General features: G+C 37.3%; 1 protein-coding gene and 1 pseudogene across 6 annotated transcripts in view; both read right to left on the bottom strand.

The window, feature by feature from the left end:
• The window catches only part of Vom1r42 (vomeronasal 1 receptor 42), a 22,689-nt gene extending 18,702 nt beyond the window's left edge, over positions 1-3,987 (bottom strand). For 2 of the 6 annotated variants that reach the window (XM_063277378.1, XM_063277375.1), the window contains exon 1: positions 959-1,040. The gene's annotated coding sequence lies outside the window, so the exon portion shown is untranslated. Of the gene's footprint in view, positions 1-958; positions 1,048-2,554; positions 2,594-2,773; positions 2,874-3,849 lie in introns of those variants that run through there. The other 4 variants (XM_017589540.3, XM_017589539.3, XM_039100711.2 and 1 more) reach the window with 4 other exon arrangements.
• Positions 813-16,428, bottom strand: LOC134478832 (protein YIPF5-like; annotated as a pseudogene).

Genomic DNA, 16,428 nt, shown 5'->3' with positions numbered 1-16,428 from the left:
CAACTGACCAAGCAGGAGGGACCAATGTACTTGGTTGCTCTGTATTTAAGCTTCATCCACCTGGAGTTGCTGGGGCTGATTATTATTGCTTGGAAACAATTTTGTAGGTACATTGAATAAAGGAGCATTCCCTTTGTTATTCAGGAAATACGCTTTTTCACTTTGCATTCAACGATTTTAATTAAGTGTATATTTGGGAGGTTGTATGTCAGTTTGAGTGACATTGGAAAGCAGAGGCTTAGTATCTCTTCCAGCTTGATTTATAGATGGTTGTGAACCAGCAGGAGGAACTAGGACTGACCACTGATATTTGGGTCTTCCCACTCTAAAGGATTGTTGAACAGTTTAATCCACAAGGACAGTGGGAGCAGGGAAGATGAACAGGGGTTTTAGAAGCCCTGTGAGTATATATGGTAAAGGAGCACACTAGGACCAGGATGCAGATCAACTTTACCTAGGGTGATTGAAGGCTTATGAAGTTTGGGGAGACTGGGTAGGATCATCCAGCATTTGGCAAAGGCTGGGGACTAAGAGTACCTGAAATGCCCCATTAACAAGGGAAGTATTTCAGGAATCTCAGGTACTGTTAGCAGTTTTCCCACACCAGTACATAATAACAGCAGTATGCACTCTTAATAACTAACTCATCTGTCTACTAAGAAGAATATTTAAAACTACAATTAGGTTTGGAAAGACCGAAAATATAAAATAAGTTGAACTGGATTCATGACTTGGATAAATTTCCTACAAAGAATCAGAAATGTTCAAAATGTGTATAAAAAGTTCAAAATCATCAATAATTAACAGGATGCAAAGAGAGATAATCATAAACAGATGTTATTCAAGACAAGTTAACAGACACAAAAGCAGGTAGTATAAACTCTATAGGAAAGTAAAAAGTTGTAGAAGCTTTACAAATTAGCATTGTTTTTATTCAATAAAATTGAAAAGTAATTACCAAGTTTCAATTGTGCTGTTCCTGTATCTCCTATATGTTAGGTCACTCTTGTTAATCATAATAACAAATGCTATACAAGGATCTGGGGACATGAGAGGATACAAAGTCATACAGGGAATGATCCTTGATAAGTAAGAAAAATAAAAGAGGGGTCAGAAGTTCCACGCTGAAGCCCTGCTAAGTCTCAGCAGTTCTCAGGAAGATCTCAGGAAGTCACAATCACTTCTTTCATGAATATTTGTTGTGATTCAGTGATCAGACCTTCTGATCCTGAATGACTTTGTGTATACCTGCAGAAGGCAATTATGTCTTATATGCACAAAAATTTATGTTAAATTACTTTAAAGATGAATTAATAAAATGATAAAACTCTCAGAGGAAAATGGTAGAAATACAAGATGTAGGTACAGGCAACAATACTAATAGCACAGGAAATGCAGCATGAATTAACAAGTAGAACTGCAGGATATTAAAAGCTATCTGCAGGTTAAAGAAACCACCTGCCAAGGAGAGATATAACCTACTTAATAAGAGAAAATCATTGACTTCTGTATTTCAATCAATAACTTAAAATTTAAATTGTATAAAGTAAAATAAAGATTAAACTGCTTCTTCTTTCTAGTAAAAAAAAACAGATTGATGAAATGGGAAAGGATTTATTTAAGGATAAAATACAAATGGGCAGAAAATAGTTTTCAAAAGTATTCAACGTATTTACCTATCAAGGATGTGTAAATTGCAAATACTTTTAATTACAAATCCTGTACACCTCTAAGAATTATTAACATCAAGAGAATGGACCACAACCACCATCACCAACAACAAAAATCATTGAAGACAATATGGTGTACATAAATTTGATGCACTATAAAACATAGGTAACTAGAAGAGACCCTGTGTTAAATGCTATCATGAGTTATATTGCTGAATGATTCTATCTAGCTGTTGTGACTATAGGATCAACTGCAAATATACAGACCCTTAAATGATGAGGGCCAGCAAGACTGATGTATGTAAAATATGTAAAGGTGCTTTCTACCTCATCTGATGACCAGGGCTCATCATGGAAGGAGAGGCCCAGTTCCCAAAATAAATCTTCAAATCTTCATACATGTATGCTCTCTTAGCTGCACATGCCTCCCTTGCCAAACAATAAATGAATTGTGTAATGCAAAAATTTTTTTCTTTTTTTTGGAGCTGGGGACTGAACTCAGGGCCTTGGGCTTGCTAGGCAAGCGCTCTACCACTGAGCTAAATCCCCAACCCTGTGTAATGCAAATTTAAAAGACAAGAGAACAAAGATTTACAGGGCCACAAGAAGATGATTATGGTATCAAGGACACAGAGTTTTGGGTTTGCAATGGAAATACTCTGGAGCTCAGCTGCAGAACATTTAAGATCATTTTTGACATGACTGAACTACACACTAACAACAGGTAAGATGATTAAAGGTTGTAGTTTGACATTAGTTCTATCTTACATATAAAGGGATTGTGCTTAATATATGTGAAGTTCAGGTTATGTTGCATGGTACACAGCTACAACGAATGCAGTTACATAAAGTCAAAAACTGTCATGGGCTCCTAGGATACTTACATTGCTTTGATGATCACAAGAATAAGATCATATTTTGGTCTGTAAGGAAGAGGTATTGGCATATTAGATATGTATATAACATGGTAAAGCTTTGTTTTTGTTGTTTTGGTCTTGGTTCCATTTATTAGTAGTAATTCATGATAACAGACAGATATATGATATCTCCTGAAAAATTAAGACAGGGACCATGACAATAAGAATAAAAAAAGCCAAACATACCTGTGTCTCTTTTCCAGAAGTGGACAGGAGTGCATGAACAGGCCTCATCTGAAAAGAGAACTATTTGTGTATGTTCTTGCAGATAACATATGACCATGAGCTAGAAACATACAACAAACAATTTTATGGTATATATATTGCAATGTTGAAGTATTCACAAAAATATATCATACTTCAGACCACCTGAAGTACTATGTAATAAATCATAATCCTCACATGCATTTCTTACTTTTATGCAATTCATTCGACATAACTATTAATCTTGATGATTCCATAAAATTTATTTTCTTAATAGAAAAATCACCTTATAATTCTATCATTGATTTAAAAATTTAGCTCACTAGTATCAGTGTTTTCTCCCATCCAATATTTTAATTCAACTCGTTAGACATAAATATAGGAATTAGCATTTTGCAGAAGTTTCCGAATTGGTGAGTAGAAAAATAGAATAAAATTATTCAAGTTATTTATGGTAGGATTGAGATGTAGATCATGGTATGTCCAGCAATTGCAGGGCCCAGAGTGTGAGTCTTAATTTCATACGTAAACAAAAATGAAGAATCCAAATAAATCTTCCCTTGAAACTCAAAAACTAGGGAGAGGCATACAAAATGAGATAGAGATAGTGTGAGAAAGATGGAGAGAGAGAGAGAGAGAGAGAGAGAGAGAGAGAGATGAAAAAATGGAGGCTAAGAGAAGAAGGGGGAAGGGAATGAGGTGGTATCAATGATAAAAGAGGCTCGGCAGCAGCTGATGGGAGAAACAGGATTCATACAGTGTAGGGAGGCTTGCAGACAGTCTACTTTGCTCTGAGTATCCTTCCTTCCTTTCTTTCTTCCTTCCTTCCTTCCTTCCTTCCTTCCTTCCTTCCTTCCTTCTTCCTACCTTCATTTCTTCTATACTTCCTTTCAATAGAGCTTTGGAACAAAATTCTTAATATAAATTTTAAGTACAACCACAAGTAAGAGAGGCAAATAGGAAGAAAATAAGATGCTTCTATGATACAAGTGTGGCTTCTCTAAAACCTGCTTTCTAATGTCTTTAGTTCTTACTACTCCTATGCTCCAGTCACTTACCTCAGTGTTAGATGACACCATTTTGGTAGCTGTTACCCTGAGAAGTGAGTTTCTGTTGAAACTGGTGAGACATTCTCCTACACTCAGAGGTTCATGATCTCATGGTATTCTTTCCCACAAGATTAGCCACTTTAATCTTAGTCCTAGAAACATGATAACATCATCTCCACAAGAATTTGAAGTAACTTTCAAATACCTTCGTCCTGAGTTCATGTCAGAAAAGAAAACACAACAAAACAGTTAGTACAGATTACACACATAACTCCAAGGAATCAATTAGGAATCAGAAGAGTTGGATTGGTATTTTGATGGGGATTGCATTGAATCTGTAGATCGCTTTGGGTAAGAAGAGAACTTTTCTGTCGATCTTTGAAGCACAAAGGGTATGGCAGAGAGGCATTCAGAAGGAATAGGGATTCACTGCTATTAAATTATAGGCAAGTTACATGGCATTGCCTCTAGAGAGCCTTTTCCTATCACCCAACATCCTAGAGAGTTTCAGCATCTCAAAATTGTTTGCTTCCAAAGACAAGCAGGGAAAAGGGATAACTGACGTGCCTAATAACTTGTCGTATCAGATCCAAGCTGCAAGACTCCCACAACATTGCAAGTTCTGCTTACAAAGTACTGGCTCCTCTAAGTAATACCCTTGACATCTAAGTTAAATCTTTCTAGACCTGACCTTCCTTTCCCTTCTCCCAGCTTCTCTTTTCTATAAACCCAGACATTTTGTCCATGAGGCTTTAGACTCTTGTTTCTTCTGATGGTCCTGCTTCCCTTGGCTCTTCTCAAGGCACATTTTTCCTCTTGATTCCCTTGAAAAGACACTCCTCTGTCTTCAGTTCTTCTCTAGCTTTTCCTTATTTTCCTCTCCTGACTTAGTTAAATGTACTGGCCATATCTATTGTCCTACTTTCTGTCTGTGCTCTAGACTCTTCTGGATGCCTCTGGCTGTTTTTTATGTCATATCTACAACAAAAACCCTCCTCTTCAACCATAAGTTGGTACGGCATGTCCACATTTTATTTAGAAAATTCCAGGTACTGATGTGGGAGAATAGAGATGCCATGGATCTATATGTTTTGCATCCTCCAGGTCAAGGTTTTGAAATAATTAATCCATGTTGTGTGTGTCACTCTTTGTTGGCTTCATGCAGTAGAGGGATCCATTGATTGCATTAAAAAATTTATATTAACAATCAATGGCTAGATACTGTTAGTGCTAGCTCTCATGAATGATTTTTGACTGTGAATAAAATACACTTTCTAGAAATGTTTAACTTGTAGTTGAAAATTGAATCAGGAAACAAGAATGATTTCTGATTTTGGAGAGGAAGCAGTTGAGATCACAGAAATCACTTGCTGGTTAGCAACTATCCCAGAGTTTCCTTACCCTCTTCTTAGCTTCATGAATATTAGACATATAGTTGGTACACATATGTACATATGGGTAAAATATTCATTCATATCAGTATAAAATTAGAAAAAATGATAACTATATACTGGACAGCTTTCTCTTTTTGAATTCCATCAGCAAGCTCATTCAGGATCCTGACAAGTTTGAGGTGCTTAAATCACAGAAATTTAGACTTCCTGTGCTATCTATTCAGGAAAATGAAAGGTAAGTGTGTTTAAAATTCTCTTTCAGTCCCCCCAGAGAAATATTCCTTTAAGAACATTTTAATTCTAAAGAATTAATAAATAAGGCTATATATCTATTTCTCTCTTATTGACATAAATTATTTTATATAAGGTATGTTTTTTCCGTTACATAAATTTATGATAATTTAATTAGATAAACTATCCGAAAACCTATGTAAATATCTAGTTTTATACTAGGATTTGAATACTAGGGTCTTTTAATGTATGTACGTGTTGCAGTAACCTCTCCAACCCGAATTGGCCCGTACAAAGAAAACGCAACTCGATTAATATGAAAACAATCTAGCGTCTAGATTGGGCAGATCCACCCTACACTGTCCTATTCCTCGCTCCCAAATACCTCATCACTTGCACCTTTTGTTTGACAGGTCTCCAGCTTCTCCTTCTCCCCAGACTCCTCTCTCCTCTCCTCGCTTTTTTCCTCTCTCCTCCTCCTCATGACTCCTCCTCTCTCGCTCCCGACTCCTCCCCCTCTCCAAATCTCGAGCTCTTGCCTTTATTTTACAAATTAACAGAGAGAACTCCAAGGCAAACCACAACGTGTACTTGGTAAAAGAAAAACAGCAGAAAAAAGGTATTATAGTTTTAAAAATGGGCACTATCAAGTGGAAGCTGTAGATACATAATAAATCATATTTGCATCTATCAGGAAAGCAGTCTAACCTAGTAGGAAGTAGCATGCACATTTTAGGAGGTGGTCCTATTACACATGACCATGTTTTACTGTCATACTTAAAAATACAAAAAAATAATCAACGTGCCCTACTCCATCTATTTCTTCAGTCTGTTGTTTCCAATATCTTGATATGACAGGAAAGATACTCTACTGGTATACACCTTGGGAACACAATTTTGTCCCATTGGGAAGGGCTCAGATTGTAAACAGTCTCTGAGTATACAATGTATGTATTTACTATTCTTTAGCCTCTTTCCAACAGACAAACTGTCATTTTCTTAACAACTGTATATACACATCACCGTCTAACTGAAGGTTTCAAAATTAGTTTCAAATCACTTTGCTTTAATATTATCTTAGACGAAAATAAGAACTAATTACAGAAATAAATTTAAGAAAGTAAAGATGACGAAATAGAAGGAACCTTTTCCATGATCCTTGGAGTGCTCATTGTGTTCCTAGAAGAAGCAAAGATGATACAAAGGTTCAATGCTAAGCCATGCTCTATCCAGTATTGGGGATGACAAAGTCATTCACTACTTTGCTGCCAATTGTGATTTAGTGAGTAAATGCAAACAATGATCTCATTAACAACAATAGCAACATATGTTCAGGCAAAACATTCTTAGCATGCAAAGAAATAACAAACAGACCAAACTATTTTCAACTCCCCCCCACCCAAGAAAAATAAAAAGCTGTAATTAGCTCTATGCTTATGCTTGCCAGAAATCTTTTTTGACAATGTGCAAGACAGCAAAACATGTGATGGTAGTGTAGAATAGGCAGGCTTCTGCCGGCAGCAGAAATGCACATTACAGTGGTATATACATAGTAATTTTAAGGTTTCAGGAGTGTCATCACACAGACATCCCTGTCATTACTTAAGCCTTTTTACATAGTCACCCCTTCCCTCCCTATTGTGAATGCATGGGAGAGACATATTTAACATCAGCAACCTTACTCTTGCATTCTGCCACTTCAGTTTTCTAGACAGGGTATCTTACTGACATGTCATAGACAATTTGCATGTAGATACCACCAACACAATTTCTGCCTCCCATGTACTGGGATCTCATGCTAGTAATTTGAATAGTTCTAAGTGTGAGCTGAGGTTCCATCTCAGTCTTCTTGATTACAACGTGAGTTCATATCTGATTGAGCAGTCTCCCAGATGTTGTGCAAATAATGCTCTCCAATCATCTCTGATTGATCAATAAAGAGTCATTCCTATGGCCTATGACTGGGCAGAGAAGTCAAAACATCCAATCCCAGGCATAGGGGTGCAACATGGGAGAGGAAAGAATAGAAGAGGTACCTAAGAGGCTCCAGAAGTCATGACAGTTTGCTGAAGGATTCATCATGGAATTTGTCAGGACGCACATGTAGCAGACCAAGCCAAACCAAGACTCATACTGCAATTAACTCAGGGCCTATGACTGGAAAATAGCTTAGCAGGGTAGAGTTGATGAATATCTGTCCAACCATACTGCTTAAAGCTTGTTAATAAACTTAATATGTCTTTGTGTCAATTATTTTGGAACATATAAGACTATCATCATTAAATTACTGCCTACAGCCCAGTGGTGAGAATCTGCTCCAAGACCAGTTGAGAAGCCATCTGTTCTTGGCTTTGCTTTTCTTACTACAACTACCAAGTAAACATCTGAATTCTTGCAGCTCCTGCTTTACACAGGAAACAATGTTTTTGGGGGAAAGTTGAACTGAGCACTTAGAGAGTAAGAGATGTCTTTTTCAGAGAGCACAACAGAAACCTGGGTTAGAGTAAACTGTATATTATCTAATTTAAGATCATTTGCTTTTGATTCAGGCTTATAAGATTCTCTGAGCAGTTGTGAGCTGGTCATTCACACCAACCTGTTGTAAATCCTCAGAAAGATTTAAATATGGAAGTTCAATATATATTTTGTGGTTGAAAAAGTATTTCAAAAATTGGTGTGTGTTTAAAAACTAAGAATTATAAAGAGAAGGGGCATATAATTAAAGTGAAAAATTAACTAAGATTTTTGTCGCAGTTGGTTTTATCCTTACCTGACAGTTTTATAACTACAGCAGCAAAACAAGCAAGTAAACAAAATAGGGGAAGAGCCTTTACCTGCTAATTGAGTCATAGATGGAATCCTAACTCAACCCTTGCTCTACATATCTACTGCTACGCTTGATACTTCCCTGGAAGGAGAAGGCACCCTAAGCATGTGCTTTAATTCACAGTGGTTAAAATGTACAGTAGCACACCACATGTAATATTAAGATCAGCATTTATCTCTAGGAAATTCTGACCCTGTGTTGTCACATATACCCCATTCCATAGTTGTCAAAAGTTCCTGATTTCCATAGAGTTCTCAATCTGAAGCGTTTCAGTGAACAAGGTCAAACAACCCATTGTATATGGAATGCGACAGAAAGAAAGAAGCACCTAGGAGTTGTCTAATCACAACAGGGAAAAGACTGAGTCAGAACCAGGTTCATCTCCTAGGGGCATGTATTTCTGTTTTGTGAAACATGGTGTTTGTTGGACATGATGTAAGCAATGTAGTCTGCAGAAGAATTAAAACAGGGGGAACAAAAATTAGTGATTTTTTTTGTTGTTGTTCTTTTTTTTCTTTCCTTTTCTATTTTCAGGGTTTGCTTGTCTTTTGCAAAATGAAGTAATGTAGCCTATTCTGATCCCAACCTCCTTAAGTAGTTTTACATGACCTTGTGCTGTAATTCTATGGCTTCTGCCTTCCCACTGCCTGGGTTCCGGACCTGTTCTATGACTTCTGGGTCTTTTTTCTATGTTTGCTTTGTTTGGTTTTGTCTTTGTTACAGTGCCACTTTGCATATCCCTGGCTATCCTGGAACTTTCTATGTAGTCCAGGTTATACTTGAACTCACAGATGTATACTTTCCTCACCTGAGTGCTGGGATTATAGGTGTTTATCATTATGACTATCTTTTTACAAACATTCTAATTGTTAGGTTGAATTTTGTCTTCAGAAGTTCACATGTTGAAGTCTATATCCCAATGGAAATAGCACGATTTCAGAAAGCTGAGAGATCTCAGCATAAAGGACACAACCCTAAAAGAAGGCTGGAAGCTCAGAGATTAGAAGTCTGAAGTGTAAATTTCTCTAAGATTATAACACTGAAAATTTGGAGTGTTGAAGCTTCAAGTTTCACTTCTGGGAGAATAAAAAATGCTATATCTTTAGTGTTATAAAGCCATGTTCTTAGAATGGATTATCCACAAAGTATGCCAAGGATTTAAAAAGGGGGTAAAAAAGTATAATTTTTCTGTATTGATATTCATTCCTGTTGATGATATTCTGTATCTTAAAAACTAAAGCAACATTGGTCAGAAGAAGCATTTTTATGAAAACATTTGTTTTCATGAAAATACATACTACCTATTTCATGGTGTGTCACTGTTTTTTTCTGCATGTAAATTTCATGCATGGAAACCTCACAATTGATTGTTACAATTAGAATGATTAGAGAAAACCCACTGGCATTTAATCCCACCACGCAGGTGAAGGAATTTGGTGCATTTCTGTGAGTTTGAGGTCAGCATGGACTACAATATTTCCAGGCAGCCTGGGCTACATAAGGGGAAACTTTCTCCAAAAACCAAAAGCAAATCAAATAGACAATCAAAAGGAATGCATGAAGAACTGAAACAGCCCTGGATTTACTCACTGTGGAATAACAAAGCATAGGATTGGATTGCAAAGTCAATTGCAACTTTTTGGTGAGTTTGCAAAAATAAGCAAACACCAAAACAAAACACAAATAGATAAGAAAAGTAGAATAGGGAACAAAAACTTCTTTTGGTCACTCCATTTTAATTTCTCTCCAGACTTCAGACCTGACATCATGTCTACAAATCATCATGTCTCCCACAAAGGAAGTATATCTCTCCCTCCCCTCTCAGAGATGACCCTGGTCCACCCTCTGTCTTTTGTATACCCTGCCTCAGACTCCTCCTTGGTGCTTCCTGTCCTCTATCAAATCCCACTACCAATTGTTAGAAGTTGTTCATTGAAGCATTTGGGATCCAATACTCTGGAGAAATCAGGAAAAATTTACAACCATGGAAGGAGCCATATGTGAGAACAGATTCACAATTCCTGTGAAATAAATGTCAATTCCAAGACCACTCTCCTGTAACATCCATCTGCTGGGCTGCATACTGACTCCCAGGGCCTGTTTGGCTTTGAGCCTGCCTGCTCCTGTCCCATGTTATTTGCTCACAGGAATGCTTTTCAACTCAAGTCAAGATCTGCGACACTGTGTACACAGGGACTGAGAACTTTTAATTGACTTTCCACCAATTACATATCAGTGCAAACTTGTGCAAATCACAGGAGCAAATGCAATGGGAGTTAGTAAGAAATCACTGTGAGTCCTCAGTGTTTACAAGGAGGCATGCAGAAGGCACAAAGAGCCAAGACTAACTAAGAACATGAAGTTGCCTCATGCCCTTAAAGACTGGAGGACATCTGAGAGACTTTTCCAGTGCTCAGACATTTTTAAAGATTTCTTTAAGCTTTGAAGAATAGCAAAATTGAGAGTTGTGAAGAAAGCAAATGCAATAAATTACCTTTTTCCCTTTCTTCTACTCTGTTTCTAGAAAAAAATGGATTAATTTTTACTCTGAAGTTGTCATTCATTCTTTATAAACTCTACTGCTCTCCACACCATGAAAAAAAGGAACTTACATGAATACTTAATGTGTAGCCTCTAGTTTGGTATTATTTTGCTCAGAACTTCATTATAAATAGGTAATAGGGACTATATATGTTTACCTTCATACAGTTAAGAGCAGATCATGAATATTGGAGTAATATATTTAAACTACATTATGTTGATTATGCTTTGAAAATGGCAGGTGTGTTTAAATGTACTTAGGAACATAGTGACCTGCTAAGTCCTGTAAATTCACTCCCACATTCCTAAGTCTACCACCTTCATACCACCTATTATTTATAACCCCCCAAATCAATTTCTTTTGACCATACACTCATAGATTTGTGAGACCACCTATGGGAACTCTGTTGGCTTACTAGTGGCCACATCTTTATGGAAATCTCATTTTTCTTGCCACAAAGACAGGAACTGTCCGTATCTCTTCAGTTAGTGCAAGTGCCTCATGAACCCCTCTCACATGCTAGAAAGTTGCCTGGCCAGGTATTGTGCCTGTCTTATGTAAGCAACCATAGCTGTTGAGAATTCTTGAGTGTAGTGGCATTGCCGTAGTAGTCAATAGACACTGTTTTCCTGTTACTCTACATGACAATTGGCTCTTACACTGTTTCCATTCTCTTTTTCATTTTAGTTGAAACTTCTGGTGAAGGGAATGGTTTAGTTGTAGGGCGCCATCCTGTGGTGAACAACGGTACTGCGCATGCACCTGGCATCAGTTGACCGGTAATATGCAAATGAGGGAGCAGCACCATGCTAATGAGGTAATTCATGCTCCGCCAATCCCTGAAGGACAATTAGCATAGCCTCAGCCTGCTGTCTATATAAGGCAAGTGCTCTTGCTGCCTGAGGCCCCCCCCCCCCTCTAGGTTCAAGAGAGCCGTACAGTAAAGGCTTGTTCGCAGAAGAATCCTGTCACCGCGCGTCGTTCTTGCTGGCGAGATGTTGGGTGCAGTTTAGTTATCCCATTTGTGACTTGGCATTACAGAGTCACTCATTCTCTGCAATTTGGTCAGTGTGATAACCACTTGCACAGCAGAGAAACTTCTTGGATGAGTTCTGAGTATTGCACTAATATATGGCTATAGATATATGAATTTAGAGAGTAATTTAATAATGTGTCCATTTAGCAAAATAATGGTATTTCTTGTACCCAAGGGGCCTGTGAATTTCCCTATCATGGTTTCCTGACCTAATTTGCAGCATTAGGATTCCTGTAGAGCAGTGTTTCTCATCCTGCGTGTTACAACTATCAGGAAACACATCTTTCTGATGATCTTAACAATCCTGGGCCATAAATTTATTTTCATTGCTACCTCGAATCAGTAATTTTGCCCCTTTGTGGACATTATGGATGCTGAATGCTTGCCTAAAAAATGAGTTGCTCGGGTTGGGGATTTAGCTCAGCGGTAGAGCACTTGCCTAGCAAGCGCAAGGCCCTAGGTTCAATCCCCAGCTCTGAAAAAAAAAAAAAGAAAAAAAAATGAGTTTCTCTATGATCCATACTGTTGCAGCATATGTCATAGAGAGCTTACTGCATACATACCACATAAAATACACATTATATCACATAACCCCAATTTAATTATTAAAATTAGGTCATTTATTTCTATTTAACAACATTACATCATCTTTTAGCACCGTTAATATTTTCATCATAGTGGTGCAGTTTCTGAAAGAAGAAAATACAATAAACTTATCTAAAATCTTAGTCAGGAATATCTAATGTTAGCAACCTTCCTTCTTTAGAATATGTTTACATTTAAATTGTTGAAAAGAGGAAGAAGAAGACAAACTATTGTCTTAAAGAAAATAAAATACGAGAGTAAAATCCTCATATGATTTGAAGCTGGATATCATGTTATAATTTGTATAATATGCAAATAAAGTTTACAGATAATGCATTAGACAAAATAATCGAATGAGTGGAGACTAAAAACATGCTCAGTTTCATTCAACCAAAAATAAGGAAATTATTTTTGTGAAAAGGTAAATGGAAATAAAACTAAAGATGTGATATCTGAATGAAACAAATGTAAAAAATATAGATAGATACAGACCCTTTAAACAGACTAGAGGGTTGCACATATGGTTTGGTGGTGTCAAAATTATTTAGAAAATAAGTCAATGCCTCATAAAAATGTCATCAAAGTCAGATTTTGAAGCCCCTCCCTCACCAGATTCCATATTATATATGTTGCAATCCCCATGGAGGTGTTGAACCATTTAGAAGGTCAGTGGTATGCACATGGTTTAGTGGCATGTGCATATTCTAGGGGATTGAAGGAGTCCACAGCAGGCATATTTTTCTTTACATGAAAAGAGTGCTTTTCTTGTAGAAAAACTTATTATAAATTAAGTACATTATTAATGTAATTACTCATGAGAAAGGGAGACTCCTAGAGGTATATTTCACTGAAAGTGTAAATATATGCAAAGAACACAATTTATACTCAAAATATTTTAATGCAGAAATTTTGTAGAAAGTGGATGTCACAGCACACGGAACGATATAGGAGTAACATGAACTGAATATGTTACAGGGGATGATGACAGTTTTAATTACTTTATATTTAAAGCATACATTAATTAAACATAGTAATGGATTACATTATGATACTTTCATTCATGTGCATTATGTGATTATGTCATATTTATCCTTTGTGCCCTCCTTTCCTGCTCTCTGGTTCTATTGTCCTTAGTAGTTCATATTTTACTCTCATTACTTTTTGTTCCTTAATTTTACAAGAATGAAAATATAATATTTGCCTTGTAAAGCTACCTAATATTTTTAAGGTGACATCTGTTCCAGTTATTTTTCAATAACATTTTCAGACCAGTGGTGACGTTTGAAAGATTATAGCATCCATATACTAGACGCAATGAACAACAGTTTGGAGCTGGAGAGCTGGCTCAGTGGGGAAAAACTCATCATGATTTTGAGCTCCGTTCCCAGCAAGTACACAAGGTGGTTCATGATTGCATTTAACTACAGTTCCAGAGGACCCAATGTGCTCTTCTTGCAGCTGCAGTCATTAGGCAATGTATGTAGTACACATACATTCACTGAGACACACACATACATACACACACACAAAAAAAAAAAACAAACTATGATTTAACAAAAAACAAACCTCAGAACATAAGAGATAGCTTGGTGGATGAGAGCATTGATTGCTCTTCTGGAGTACCCAGATTTTACTTCTTGCATTCAATGTTGGCATACAAGTGTCTGTAGCTCCAGTTTCACCGGGTGTAATGCTATCTTCTTTCCTCTGCAGGTACATTATGCATGTGGTTCACAAACATATAAGCAGGAAAAATCAACAACCACATTAAAAAGTGAGGGTGTTCACACATATATAAAAATATGTGCATGTAGAGAAGAGAGAGAGATGAGATAGAGAGACAGAGAGAGATCAAGAAATAATTTTGGAACCCTTAGACTATACATAGAAGGCTGTGCTACACTTAAGATCTCAAGACCCACATTTCTCCTTGTCTCTCCTGATGATTTGTGCAGAGGCTGAGGCTTGGCTGTCTCTGCTAATTAGTGCATCTGCTTCTGATACCTGCTATTTATTTATATTGAAACTGTGTTGCTGGCATATTTGTGAAGTATTTGCAAATTGATCAAGCTGCTGCTGCTAACCTGTGAACTGAACTGCAGATTTCCAGACAATAAAGAACTTTTCTAAATTGGTCCACTACCCCCAAAACCCATATCCTTTTTTTCCCCCACTACCTCTGTTGGGTGGAGGGCTAAAAGGGAGGTTAAAGTGTTTAAGAACCATCATTAAAAATTGAATTTGAAAAAATTAAAGTTACACTCATGTTCTACTCTACTTTGTCTACTATTACATAATAACTCTTATGGCATGATTCTATGTATTTGAAACTGCTTATTAGAATAAAATTCTGTAAAATTTAAAACTATAATAAAACACCTAGTGATCAAATCACATGACAAGGGAGTTTGTTGAAAGATGACTGATATTTTTTTTAAGTTGGGAAAAATTTAACAAGCATCAAATCCATTATACATCGATAATGCAATACTGAAATTGTGAAATTTTAAATATTGTTTTCTTAGAACTTGGTGATTTCTTTTTCCTGGGACATGTGGAGACAGAACTAAGCACTCACGTGGCCAGTGCAGACTTAGCTGACACTCACGTCTAAAGAGCTGTTCACATTTCATCTCTACAGTAAGGTAAACCGTGAACTGCTTGTATCTGAATCTCAACACAGTTTTCATGAGACAACTTATAGGAATGTGGAATATTTGAGGTGCAAACTCAGAAGCTCTACACTGGGATCCTGTTTTGTTCAGCTTTAACTCAGTGCATTGATCTTGAGGATGCAGCAAGTATTTTCTTTCCTATTTCCTTTGAAAAATATTTCCGCGTTAAAATTGGTTTCTTCTTTAACTCTAACTGGGCTGTTTCTAAGAAAGATTATCAGCTTTGTGGTTGGCTTTCCACTTGGTAAAAATCTATCAAAAACATCCTATCATAATTTGTAAGGAAGAAGAATTGTTTGTTAAAGGCTGTAGGGTCAGGAAAGAAATCGCACTTCTTTGCTGTCTAAGCACACACAGAGAGTAGCCGACAGGTGACCCCACTGTGCTCAACTTCCTGTACAGATGAACATGACTTGTCTACTTCTTTTACTTCCAGACTACTGGCAAGGGGAATGAGCTGTACTGCAGGAATTTGCTGGTCCAATTTTGAGTCCAAGGTCCTTTTTATGAATTCGGCCCACAGATATCCATGTCCCAGACAAAATCAGTTCAAAAGACGGAAATCAGGGCAAAGACTCCATAAAAGACTCCATAAAACAAAGCCACCAAAAGTTGAAATAAAGATTTTGAAAGCAGAAAAACTACACCATCCAATAATTGTGGCAGTGAGAAGAATTCCTACCATTCCTTGTAAAGAAAATACTACTGCAAACCTGGACAGCAGGATCATGGGAAGAAGACAATATCCCAGGACACTTGCCACACAACCAAATGAGACACCTGTCATACTCATTAAATTTAACAAACAAAACATTCCTAAACATCCAATCGCACTGATCCCGTACACATACATAGCCAAACTGGATTTTGCCCGCCAGTGTGGCGCTGAAGGCAAGGCAGAACACCACTGGCCCTGCTAAGTTGGTCTCATTCATGATGCTGCCATCAGATGCCCTCAGCGGGTGAAGCACCGTCAGCGTTTTTTGCCAAATGTGGTCAAAATTGATACCCAACTCTTCTAGCAAAGGGGGCTCCTCCTCAAAGCTGTCTTCATAGAATGTCTGAGGTGTAGTTGGAGGATTGGCCTGAGTGGGCTTTTAAATCTGCCCAGTGTATGTCTGCTGTGACTGCATCATGTCTGGAGGGATATATCGGCCTTGCTGAGAGTACTCACAGCCAGCATACTACTTGCTGTAGGGCCCTCCACTTCCTCCATAGTCATAGGACTGCTGAGATTGCTCGTCGATGCTGTAACTTGTCTGGTAGAAACTGCTGTTTAAGTTATCAAAGCCTGACAT

The sequence above is a fragment of the Rattus norvegicus genome, chromosome 1, assembly GCF_036323735.1.
Source record: "Rattus norvegicus strain BN/NHsdMcwi chromosome 1, GRCr8, whole genome shotgun sequence".
NCBI lineage: Eukaryota > Metazoa > Chordata > Mammalia > Rodentia > Muridae > Rattus > Rattus norvegicus.
This window is presented reverse-complemented; position numbering and strand designations above follow the sequence as displayed.